We start from the raw sequence: 13,854 nt of genomic DNA, 5'->3' as shown, positions 1-13,854 counted from the left end.
TATTCCTTCCTTCATCCAATTCCAACAAGAATAAGGTTCTAGAGTTGCCCATCACCCTCTCATCTTCCCCTTCACTGTAAAAGCTCTTTTGTACATATTTTTAGTTTTATTTATTTAATAAAGCAATAATATTCATAATGTAGCATGATTAAAAATAATTGCACATGAAATTGCAAATCTTTTATGTACAATTTGCTATTCCTTTAAAGTTATATAAAGTTCTTTTTCTCCTGCTTTCCCCATTCCCCTTCCATTTTAGAAATGGTTACCTTTGGACACAAATATGTGTAATTATGCAAAATCACTCTATATGTACACATACTTCTGTTTATCAATTCTTTCTCTGGATGAAGTGTTTTCCTATATGTCATTTGTAGTTAATTTGTGATTTTATAATATTCAAAATAACATATTTGCTCAAAGATGTTGCTTTTATTTTTGTAAAGTTCTCTTGGTTCTGCTGATTTTGCTCTTCATTATTTCGTACATGTTTTCCCAGGTTTTTCTAAGATCATTGAGCTTGTCATTTCATACAACACAGTGGTATTCAATCACAATCATATGCCACAACTTGTTCAGCCATTCCCCAATTGATAGGTATCCCCTTAACTTCCAGTTCTTTGACACAAAAAAGAGAGTTGCTATAAACATTTTAGAATATACAGGTTCTTTTCCTGTCTTTTATTTAAGATAAATTTGCCCCATTCTACCTCTTTCTTCTCCCAGAGGATCACTTTTTTTCACCTTTTAAAGTTTTTTTTTTTGAACATCTTTCCATCATAATCAAGTTACACCTCTATATGAACTCCTAACTGTCCTAATAATGATAAAATTCTTTAGGAGTTACTAAGTGTCATCTTCCCATGTAGGGAATTAAACAATTTAACCTAATTGACTTTCTCTTTCCTGTTTAGTTTTTTTATATATATTTTGAAAATGAAATTTTCTGTTTAGCTCTATTCTTTTCATCAGGGATATTTGTCAATCCTTTAATGAAATATCAGATTTTTGCCCTTAAGAATTATACTCCATTTCACTGGACCTGTGATTCTTCGTTATAATTCTAGTTCCTTTGCCCTTCAGAATATCACATTCCAAGCACCTTTCCTTTTAATATAGATGCTATTAAATCCTGTGTTATCCTGATTAAGGCTCTACAATATTGGAATTATTTCTTTCTGACTTCTTGCAATATTTTCTCTTTGACATGGCAGCACTAGAGTTTGGCTATAATATTCTCAGGAGTTTCCATTTTGGGTTCTCTTTCAGGAGGTGATTGTTGGATTCTTTTAATTTCTATTTTACCCTCTGATTCTAGATAATTGTCCTTGATAATTTCTTAAAACTTTTTTTCTTCATGACTTTCTGTTAGTCCAAGAATTTTTTTTACAAGGCAATGGGGTTAAGTGACCTACCCAAGGTCACACAACTAGGCAATTATTAAGTCTTCAAGGCTGGATTGAACTCAGGTTGTCCTTACTCCAGGGCTGCTGCTCTATCCACTGCACCCTCTAGCTTCCCCTTAGTCTAAGAATTTTTATTTTATTTTATTTTATTTTTTTTAGGGTTTTTTTTTTTTGCAAGGCAAACGGGGTTAAGTGGCTTGCCCAAGGCCACACAGCTAGGTAATTATTAAGTGTCTGAGACCTGATTTGAACCCAGGTACTCCTGACTCCAGGGCTGGTGCTTTATCCACTACGTCACCTAGCCTCCCCTAAGAATTTTTAAATGATCACTTCTCCATCTATTTTCCAGGTCAGTTGTTTTTCCAGTGAGATACTTCACATTTTATTCTGTTTTTCATTCTTTTGATTTTTTTTTTGTTGTTCCTTGATACTTCATAGAGGCACTAGATTCTATTTACCTAATTCTAATTTTTAAGGGATTGTTTTCTTCAGTTATATTTTGCATTTCTATTTTTTGTTCTATTTGACCAATTCTGCTTTAAGGAGTTCTTTTCTTCAGTGAATTTTTGTACATATTTTCCCATTTTAAATGCTTCCTTTACCAAGTCATTTACTTTTTTAAAAGATTCTTTTGTATCACTTTTACTTCTTTGATCATTTTCTCCTCTCTTTTATTTTTTGAACTCTTCTAGTAAATCTTTTTTTGGACTTGAGTCCAGTTCACCTTTTCCTTTTATGGATATAAAAAATTTGATATTATTATCCCCTTCTTAGTTTGTATTTTGCTCTTCCCTGTCACCATTGTAAGTTTCTATGATCAGGTTCTTTGTTGTTGTTGTTGTTTGCTCATTTTCCCAGTCTATTTCAACATGTTAAAGTTGTTCTCTGCCCCTGGAGTGGAAGGGGTCAATGTTCCAAGCTTTAGGTATTTGTGTGTGTGTGTGTGTGTGTGTGTGTGTGTGTGTGTGTGTGTGTGTGTGTGTTATTGTTTTCAGAGCTAATTCTGGAAGTTTGTAAGTTTTCTGTCCCTCCAGGATGGTATGATCTAAGGAGAGATATGTTTAACCACTCTTTCCTAACCTGCAAATATGACCAGAGTTCTAACTCCCATGTGATTGAGAGTTCTAGTGTGTGCTTCCTTACCTTGGAACTGAGATCTGAATCTGTGTCCCAGATTTTCATCTGGGCAATGTAAGAGTCCTTCTCCTAGGATCAGTAAAATATTCCTAATAATCTCCTTCTGATCCAACCCTCTTACCATTTGTGGACTGAGAGTTCCCACCAATTCAGTCATTTGTAAGGTCTGCTTGCTGACTTGAATGTGACTTGCATTAGATAGTATTCCACTCTTACCCCAGTGAGAGAGACTTTTTCTGTAGACCTTGTAAGTTGTTTTGAACTGGAAAATTGATTTACTTCTTCCTTTTGTTGGTTTTGTCACTCTAGAATATTTTTGAGTTGTTATTTTTAAAGTTGTTTGAATGAAAATTTGGGAGAACTCAGGCAAGTTCTTACTTTTACCCCACTATCTTGACTCTGCCCTTCTTTAGTTCAATTATCTTTTTTTTCTTTAGTTTTTGCAAGGCAATGAGGTTAAGTGATTTGCCCAAGCTCACACAGATAGGTAATTATTAAGTGTCTGGGGCTGGATTTGAATTCAGGTCTTCCTGACTCCAGGGTCTGTGCTCTATCCATTGTGTCACCTTGCTGCCCCTAGTTCAATTATTCTGAAACTTTTTTCCTCAACTTTTCAAGGTCACTTGTTTTTACTATGAGAAAACCAGTATTTTCTTCTATTGTTTCAATCTTCTGATTTTGTTTTAATATTTCTTGTTGTTCAGAATTTGAACCTAGGTATTCCTGACTCCAAATCCAGCTTCAATTGCATATCTTAATTTTGAAAATGGACAATTTTTATCTATTTGGTTTTTCCATCATGGATTGTTAGCCCAATTTCTTTTGAAAATTCAGGGAATTCTTTTTTTAATTAATTTTTTTAATTTAAGGCAATGGGGTCAAGTGACTTGCCCAAAGTCACACAACTAGGTAATTATTAAGTGTCTGAGTCTAGATTTGAACTCAGGTCCTCCTGACTCCAGGATTGGTGCTCTAGCTTGGAGATTTCTTGAGGAAGTATTGTTCTAGGCTTTTATGCAATTAGAACCATGCTGTATGCAAACAGAAGCACATGGAAGTCCTTACCATGAATAGAAATTCTTCTTTCATTTGACCTCACAGAAGAGATCCTCTATGACAATGGCAAACATTTTTAATGATTAATGTGTACACACACAAAACACAATACTCATATGTATATGTTTATATGTGTACAGATACATTCTTATACATGTATGTGAATATGCATATATATATACACACAAACTACATACATATGATTTTTAAAATATTCTTTTAACAATCTTAATAGACAAAGATTCTTAAAAGCTAATACTGGTGTACAACCTTGGAGCCAGAAATTGTGAATTGCTCCTTGACCCTCTATTCAACTGGATATTCCTTATTACAATATTAAGTAGCCAGATTATTTCCATTTTTATGGCAATTTAGAAAGAGATTTTAGTTGTAGCACATTAAGTACAAAGGCCAATGGACAGCCCTCCTTGTGTCTTGATTCCATAGTATCAATTTCAACAATTCATACTGTACCTGCCAAACAATAAACTGGAGAGATAGAGAGAAGAGGGTCAGATGCTCTCTGGGTGTAATACTTTTAACAGGGTCACTGTGACATATTCCCATATCAATTCTGTAACATGTTTTTGATAACTCAGTGAAATGTTATGCTCTAGGTGGTTGTCACTAAGTAAGAAATGATTCCAGTTGTTTTGTTACTTTAGCAACTTAGTGACTTCGCTATCTTAAGTACTGATTTACTGGTTACAGATAATCACATTTCTTTTGATTATTATTTTTTTTAGGGTTTTTTTGCAAGGCAAACGGGGTTAAGTGGCTTGCCCAAAGCCACACAACTAGGTAATTGCTAAGTGTCTGAGACTGGATTTGAACCCAGGTATTCCTGACTCCAGGCCCGGTGCTTTATCCACTGTGCCACCTAGCCGCCCCCTTGATTATTTTTAATAAACAAAAATGAAACTATTTATAAATAACAAAGGAATAAGCTTATTAAAATCAATGGAAAAATAATATGTAGAATGAACTTCTAAAACAATAATAATATTTCTTACTACAGAATGATAGATTAGATCTAGAGACAAAAATTTTTGGTTTAATTTCCAGACAGAATTTTAACCTTATCCAAAGCTCTGTTCTTTCTAAGCCATATCTGTGAATCATGCTTGGGAACATATCTGTCTGTATTTGATTAGAATACTAGTAAACTTCTTATATTACATAAAATCCATTAGCATAACTCATTCAGAGACTTACCCTCTTTTGTTAAATTTGGTCTTGCCTATCTAGAAACTTTCATGATGGGAGTCCTAGAAGGTAGAGACTGTATCTTACTTACATAGCTATCTGAACAGAGCTATGTATGTCATTTACACTTTTCTTTTTTGTGAAAAATAATGGTAACTTCTAATATATTTCTTCATATGTTTTATGAGTATAACTGTTCAAAATGGCTTTTGTCATTGGGTAAGCATGTCTATATGCATGGTAAATACATTCACTGTTTGTTGGTCAAGGTTATTTGATCTCTTTGTTGTGATGATTTTTACTTTGGTTAAACTTTTTAAAAAAATTTTTAGGGTTTTTTTAAGGTTTTTTTTTTCAAGGCAATGGGGTTAAGTGGCTTGCCCAAGGCCACACAGATAGGTAATTATTAAATGTCTGAGACCGGATTTGATCTCAGCTACTCCTGACTTTCCAGGGCCAGTGCTCTATCCACTGTGCCACCTAGCTGCCCCTTAAAAATTTTTTAAAAAATTATTTATGTTTATTTTCACATTATTACAATAATCTTGTCATAAAAAGAAACATAATCTCTCCTCCCCCCCAGATAAAGAAACCTCAAGAAAAATAAAGTGAGAGGAGAAAAGTATACTTCAGACTGTTTTCTGATACAATTGACTCTGTCTCTTGGATGGTTGCTTTTTTTTTTTATCAAAACTCCATCAGAGAAGTTGCATCAATATTTTTTCCCCACAGTGAGAGTGTTTGTCCTTCTAATCCTCCCCACTCCCATTTATTCTATTCTGTCTCTCCTTTCATGCTTTCCCTCCTCAGAAGTATGTTGTATCTGACTATCCTCTCCCTCATTCTTCCCTCTCTTCCATCACTTACATTCCCCTTCTTTTCCATCTGGCCAATTCTTCTTTTTAGGGTATTCTTCTCCTTGTTGACCTTTTGGATTAATTTTTCCAGTTGTCCTAATGTGGTTTTTGACATGTTATTTTCATCGGGATTTTTTTGTATCTCCTCCACCACTGACTTGGTTTTCATGATTTTCCTGTATCACTCTCATTTCTTTTTCCAATTTTTCCTTCTATCTTCCTTACTTATTTTTTCAAAGTTTTTATTTGAGCTTTTCCATAGCCTAAGACCTATTCCTACTTTTTTCTTGGAGGCTTTGAATATAGTTTTGTCTTTGTCATCTTCTGAGTGTGTGCTTTGATATTCCATGGGACCAAAGTGATTTTCAACGGTCAAACTTTTTTCTTCTATTGTTTGCTCATTTCCTCAGGTTATGACATGATTTTAATACACTTCTGACATTTTAGGAGGGTTTTGGAACATCCCTGCTCCCACTAGTTCCTTCAACGTTTTATGAGAGGCTTTGACTGCTCTCTTGCATGTGCCCTGCTCTGTGATGGTACTACTGGGTCCCAGACTGAATCCTGGATCTAAGAAGTGTCAAAGCAGCAGAGTTCTACCCCAGGAATAGCAAAGAGACCTCTGCAATCTCTCTAGACTCCCTCGCTGTCTGTGGGCTGAGCTCTCTGGAAGCAGTTTCTGTGTGGCTCTGCAGTTTCCTGGGGAGGGGCTGCACTGAGAGACTTTCAGTGACTTGGGCTCTGCAGAGAGAGCTTTTCCATTCAGCAGCAGAGTTTTCCTGCTGACCTTCCAATTTGCCCTTGGCTATCCCTGGGCTTAGATATCTGGAAACCACTCTAACTGCCATGGACCCAGGTGCCCCAGGGATCCAGGCACACCACATTGTTCCTTGAAGACTGGAACTGGTTTATTCCCATGTAGCATGGCTCAGGTTGCACTGAAGCTTTTGGTGGGATAGACCTTTTCTCTATATCTTCCAAGTAGTCTTGAACTGGAAAATTGTTTCATTCAGTCTTTCTGTGGGTTCTGTCATGCTAGAATTTAGTTAGAGTCATAATTTTATGATATTTGGAGTGTTCTGGGGGAGAGCTCCTGGGAATTCCTGCCTCTATTCCCTCATCTTGACCCTGTCCCCTGGTTAAACTTCTTTAAGAAATGATGACCCCCATCTATTTCTCATTCCTTTTTTACCTTGATAGATAATCAATAGCTTAATTTAATTAAACAAGCTTTTATGTTGTAATTATACAATAAACAGTCTTTATTCTCTCTTCAAGTTTAGTGTTAATTTTGACTATAGTCTAATTGCTATTCTAATGCTTCATCATGTAGAGAATCTTAGCATCTCAAATCCTAAGTTTTAACCCCTGCCAAACAGAATTCAAATCCTGGCAGGTTCTCCTAAGCTGCAAAAGTTTGAAAACAGTCCTAGAAACAGACTTTGTCTGAGGACCAGTCTAGTAGAGTTAGATATTCTTATCACAAGTAGTTTATCACCAGGTGCCAGATTCTTTGGTTTAGTAATTTGTGAAATAAAGGAAAAATAAAAAATGAGCCATGATCCAGTATAGCTCCCTTACCTTTCTAAGTGACAGTGGATAAGTCAAAGAAAGTCAAAGAAAAAGTGGTTAGAAGGTGGTAAAGAAGGGTCACATAATTTTTGGATCATTTTTTTATTCATTAATTTAATTGTAATTTATTTTAAATACAAAATTTATCCAATTACCATCAGGTTAATATACTCTTGGAAGAAGCAATTCACATCAATACAAATCTTTTCTCTATGAATAGAGCCAGATAACATAAGAATTTGATATTAAATGGAAGGATGACTCACAAATTCACCTTGAAGAGAAAAGTAATGTACCTGGCAGAATTGTTTGTTATGCCTCTCATGCAAAAAAGAGAGATATCATTTCATGGAACATTTGAAGTTTCATAGAACAGTTTGAAATTCTTTTGAGAACTTCTTGTTTATATATTTTGACTATCTATTGGGAAATGAATTTTGATCTATTATATTTGTATCAATTTGTAATATCTTGGAAATCTTACTTTTAGAGATATTCAAAGGAAAGATTTTTTTCTCCACTTGATTGCTTTTTTTCTTGTTCTAGAAACATGGATATTATTCTTACAAAACTTTGTGATTTTTATGTAATTGAGATTGTCTGTTTTATCTTTTGTGATCTTGTCTTTATGCTTTGTTTAGGGGTAACTAGGTGGTTCAGTGGATAGAGCACTAGGTTTGGAGTCAGGAAGATCTGAATTTAATAGCAGTGTAACCCTGGGCAAGTCACTTAGCCTCTATTTGACACAGTTTTCTCATCTATAAAATGGGTACAATAATTGAACCTAATTCCCAGGGTGGTTGTGAAGATCAAACAAGACCATATTTATGAAATGTTTAGTACAGTGACTGGCACATAGGTAGAGTCAGGAAGACCTGAGTTCAAATCCAACCTTAGATTACTATTAATTGTAATCCTAAAAACCATTTAACGCTGTTTGCCTCAGTTTCCATATCTGTAAAAGGAACTGGAGAAGAAAAATGGCAAATCACTCCAGTAGGTTTTCCAAGAAAATTCCAAAAGGGGTCACAAAGCCTCAGGCGTGACTGAAAATGATTCAACAACACAAATCGGCTATGAATTTTCCTTTAATCATAATTGCAAACAAAATTTTTTTGATTATGTGATCTTTTCTTTTTATATTTTCTTTCCACTTGCAAATTATTTTGGTATATGGCGTCATCTGCTGAAATAAATATAACTTTGTCTAACTTCTTTGAAATTTTGCCAGCAATTCTTGCTAAATTGAAGCAACCTCTCCCACCTAGTAGTTTATGTTCTTCAGTTGTTCAGATACTGATCTAAATACTGCATTCAAATTGCTTTTTAGTTCTACTCATCTAATCTGTTCCTTAATCTATTTTTATATTTAACTCCTGTTAAACAAGTCTGATAATTGTTACTTTTTAAGTTGAAATCTGATATTAGAGGTTGTTGTGGAAAAACAACTGAATTCTGAAGAGACAGATATAATTTAGCGGATATATTTTCTTAGCAATTTGCTAAGATTCTAAGTTGCAGAGAAGGTAGCAAGTTGTGTTGTGGAGAATTTTCTCATATAGAAATTTCCTTTATCCATGAAATCAAAGATCTATGCTTATCCCTTGAAATCTGTTTTGTTAGTAGCCTTTATTTCTGCCTTTTCCCTTCTTATTTTGTCTGATATTCTGTGGGGGTTTTTAAATTCCCCCAAATAAAGTTGGTCTTAATATTATCTTGTTCTATATTATAAATACATGTTGATTTTATTGGAATAGAAAAAAAAACATGCAGATGAAATAGTTTGCAGGCTGCTTTCCCAAGATTCTTGATGCAGATTCTGTGCGCGATGCTCCTCACTCCACCCTCATTCTGGCGTAGCAATGTTCTCTCACTGCCCCTTCAAGCTGTTGCCTGTGATCTCTGGGTTGGGCTGGGCTGCGGCCGTGGCCAGGGCTTTTTTCCTGACTCCCAGTCCTGGTAAAACATACCTTTTCTGCTGACCTTCTAAGTTATCTTGGACTGGAAAAATGTATCACAGTCTTTCTGTGGGTTCTGCCCCTCTAAATTTTGGCTAGAGTCATAATTTGTTTTTTTGGAGTTTGGGGGGAAGGAGTTCCTGGAAAATGAAGCCTTCACACTGCAACCTTGGCTCCATCCCCTCACTACTTATTTTGAGAAAAAATCCATCTTTTTCCTGTGCTCTCTGGTGTTTTAAATAGAAATAGGTGCTGTATTTTGTCAAAGGCTTTTTCAGCATCTATTCAGATAATAACATGATTTCTGTGTATTTTGTTATTGATATGATAAATTATGCTGATTTTTTTTTTTTAGTTTTTGCAAGGCAATAGAGTTAATTGGCTTGCCCAAGGTCACACAGCTAGGTAATTATGAAGTGTCTGAGGCTGGATTTGAACTCAGGCACTCCTGACTCCAGGGCTGGTGTGCTATCCACTGTGCCACCTAGCTGCCCCAATTGTTTTCTTAATATAGAACTACCCCTTTATATCTGGTATTAATGCTATCTCATCATGAATATTATTCTAGTAATAATTTGTAATCTCTTTGCTAAAATTTTATTTAAATTTTTGCATCAATAGTCATTAGGAAGGTGGTCTATAATTTTCTTTGTCTGTTTTGGCTCTTCCTGTTATCAGCACCATATTGGTGTCATAAAAGAAATTTGGCAGAACTTCAACTATTTTAAAAAATACTTTATGTAGATTCGAAATTAATTTCCCCTTAATATTTGGTAGAATTCACTTGTAAATCCATCTGACCCTGGAGATTATTGTTTAGGGAGTTTTTTGATGGTTTCCTTCAATTTTTTTGAAGTGGGATCACCTAAATATTTTATTTCCTCTTCTGTTAATCTGGGTAGCTTATATATTTATAAATATACATCCATTTTACTTATATTGTCAGATTTGTTGGCATACAGTTGAATAAAATAGCTCTGAATTCTTCATTTAATTTTCTCCTCATTGGTGGTGAGTTCAACCTTTTCATTTTTTGATACCAGTAATTTGGTTTTTCTTCTTTCTTTTTTTAAAAATCAGATTAGCCAAAGGTTTATCTATTTTATTGTTTTTTCATAAAGCCAACTTTTATTTATTAGCTTCTTTTGCAATTTGAGTTTAACCAGGAAAGTCTTTTTTCCCTAGTTTTTTGCAAGGCAATGGGGGTTAAGTGACTTGCCCAAGGTCACACAACTAGGTAATTATTGTGTCTGAGGTCAGATTTGAACTCAGATCCTCTTGACTCCAGGTTTAGTGCTCTATCCACAGTGTCACCTAGTTGCCCCTCAATGGTTTTCTCCATTGATTTTTAGAACTTAGAATTTGATATTTAATTGGAGATTTTTAGTTTGTTCTTTTACTAGTTTCTTTAGTTGCATTTCCAATATCTTTTTTTCTGTAGTTTATTCATATAAGAATTTCAAGATATAAAATTTAACCTAAAAACTGCTTTCACTGCTTTCCAAAGGTTATGGTAAGAGCTTTCATTGTTATCATTGTCTTGCATGAAATTGTTGAATATTTCTGTGATTTCCTATTTGATCTGCTCAGTTGTTATAATAAGGTTGTTTATTACCCAATTAAGTTTTAGTTTCTCTTTCTATGACCCTTTATTACATGTAATTTTTATTGCATCATGATCTGAAAATGATGCATTTAATATTTCTGCCTTTCTTCACTTGATTGTGAGTTATTTATACCCTAATAAATGATCAGTTTTGTGTAGGTGCCATGTCCCCCCCCAAAAGATGAGAAACCTTAAAAATTGTGAGAGACAGAAAAAACTGCACTTCGATCTGTATTCAGATTCCAATGTCTCTGTCTCTGGGATGAGTTGCTTTCTTTATCATGAGCCCACTAAAGAAATTACTTCAATATTTTTCCTACAGTTGCTATTACTAGCTGTATTTCCCTCCACTCTATTCCTTCCCTCTCATTTATTCTATTCTCTCTCTCCTTTCACCCTGTCCCTATTCAAAAGTGTGTTGTATCTGAGTACCCTCTTCCACAATCTTCCTTCTCTTCTATTGCTTATTCCTCCTTTCCCTACCCCATTCCTTCTTATCACATCCCTTCTTCTCATTTTTCTCCAAGGTAAGATAGATTTTTATACCCCAATAAGTGTGTATGTTATTTCCTCTCTAAGCCATTTCTGATGAGAATGAAGGCTCACTCATTCCCCTCCCTCACCTTCCCCCATTCCACTCCATTGAAAAAGTTTTTCTTTACTCTTATGTGAAATATCTTAGTCCCTTCTTTGTCTCCTTTCTCTTCTTCCCAGTACTTTCCTTTATCACCCATAGACTCCATCGTTTTACTAAATTATTCCATTATATTCAGCTCCTTCATATGCCTTGTCTATATATGTTCCTTCTAACTTCTATTATAAATGAGAAAGTTCATATGAGTTATCAGTATCTTCTTTCCATGCAGGAAGACACAGTTTAATATCATTAAGTTCTTGATAGTCCTTCTCTTCCACCCCCCTCTATGGTTCACCAGAGCCCTGTACTTGGAGATAAAACTTTCTGTTCAGCTCTGTTTTTTTTTTTCAATAGGAAAGTTTGAAATCCCTTGTTTCATTGAAAGTCCATCTTTTTCCCTGAAAGAGAATGCTCAGTTTTGCTGGGTAGTTGATTCTCAGTTGATTCTTTGTAAACGATCTTTTGTCTTCTGGAATATCATATTCCAAGCTCTATGAGCCCTTAGTAAAGTTGCTGCCAGATCTTGTGTAATCCTGACTATAGAACCATGGTAGTTGAATTGTTTGTTTCTGGCAGCTTTTAGTATTTTCTCTTTGACTTGGGAGTTTTGGAATTTGACTGAAATATTCGTGGAAGTTTTTCTTTTGGGATCTCAGGACAATTTTGCTGTATTATTTCTTGAAATATGAAGTCTAGGCTCTTTTCTTGGTCGTGGCTTTCAGGTGATGCAATAATTTTTAATTTATCTCTCCTGCATCTGTTTTTGAGGCCAGTTGTTTTTCCAATAAGAATTTTCACATTTTCTTCTAAATTTTTTTTGGAATAGTTTTATTTCTTCCTGATTTCTTGCAAAGTCATCAGCTTCCTTTAGTTCCATTCTGCATTTGAAGGAGTTATTTTCTTCAGAGAGCTTTTTTAATTTCCATTTCCAGCTGGCCAATTCTGCTTTTTAAGACATTCTCCTCATTTGCTTTTTGTGGTGCTTTTTCCATTTGGCCTAAACTGGTTTTTAACATATTATTTTCTTCAGTTTTTTTTTTTTTTTTTGGATTTCTTTCACCAAGCTGCTGATTTGGTTTTCATGATTTATCTGCATTGTTCTCATTTCTCCTCCCAATTTTTCCTCTACTTCCCTTAATTGATTACCAAAGTCTTTTTTGAGCTCATCCATAGCCTGAGCCCATTTTCTATTTCTCTAGGGGGAATTTTGGTACAGAAGCTTCGATTTTGTCATCTGCAGAATTTTCTATGGGACCAAAGTGATTTTCTATAGTCATATTCTTCTTTTACTTTTGTTTGTTCATTTCTTCAACCTATGACTGATTTACTGTACTTCCAAGACTTTGGGGCAGGGTGGGGAAGTTGGGACAACCCACAGGGAAGATAACTCCTCCAAGGTCTTATAAGAGGCTCTCTTTCCTGTGCTTTGTATGTGGATGACCACAGACCTTCCCCTCAGCCCTGGAATTGTGAGGAGAGTCCCTGTTCAGCTATGGTGGTATGGGAGCTCAAACTGCAACCTGGATCCGAGTGTGGGCAAACAGCTGAGTCCTGCCCCAGGGAGAGCAGAGAGACCCCTGAAGTCTCCCTGATCCCCTTACCATCTTTGAATTGTGCTCTGGAGGTGCAGCTGACTTCCCTGATTCCTGCTTCAAGTTCTCACCACAGGGCTGTTCTGAGGCCCACTCCACACTCACTCTGGTGGGGCAATTTTCTCATCACTCCTTCAAGTTGTTCCCAGTGATCCCTGGGCCAGTAGGTCTGGAAACCACCCCCTCTGCCACCAACTGAGGGGCCCCCAGGGATCCAGGCACCTGGCTTGACTTCATTGTTTTGCAGCTGCAGTTGCACTCACAGTGGGTCTTTCCAATCCCTTGACCAAGTGAAACAGACTTTTCCCATGGAATTTCTAAGTTGTCTTGGACTGGGAAATGGTATCACTAAGTCTTTCTGTGGGTCCTGCCCCTCTAATTTTTGGCTAGAGTCATAATTTGATGCCTTTGGGATTTTTTGGGGGAACAAGTTTCCAGGAATTCCTGCCTTCATGCTGCCATCTTGGCTTTGCCCATATCTATGTTTTCTAAAATTCTATTCACCTTCTTAACTTCTTTCTTGCTTATTTTGTGGTTAGATTTATTTAGTACCAAATGAGGGTGGATGAGGTCCCAACTCTTATGGTTTTGCTATCTATATCTTCTTGGACCTTGCTTAGTTTCTCAAAGACATTGGATGTTTTATACCACTTGGTACATGTGTGTTTAGTATTCATATGACTTCATTCCCATGGTACTTTTTAATGAAATGTAGTTTCCTTCCTAATCCTTTTTTTTTTGCAAGGCAATGGGGTTAAGTGGCTTGCCCAAGGCCACACAGCTAGGTAATTGACTCCAGCTGGTGCTCTATCCACTGCACCACCTAG

This window comes from Macrotis lagotis, chromosome 1, assembly GCF_037893015.1.
Source record: "Macrotis lagotis isolate mMagLag1 chromosome 1, bilby.v1.9.chrom.fasta, whole genome shotgun sequence".
Lineage (NCBI taxonomy): Eukaryota > Metazoa > Chordata > Mammalia > Peramelemorphia > Peramelidae > Macrotis > Macrotis lagotis.
This window is presented reverse-complemented; position numbering follows the sequence as displayed.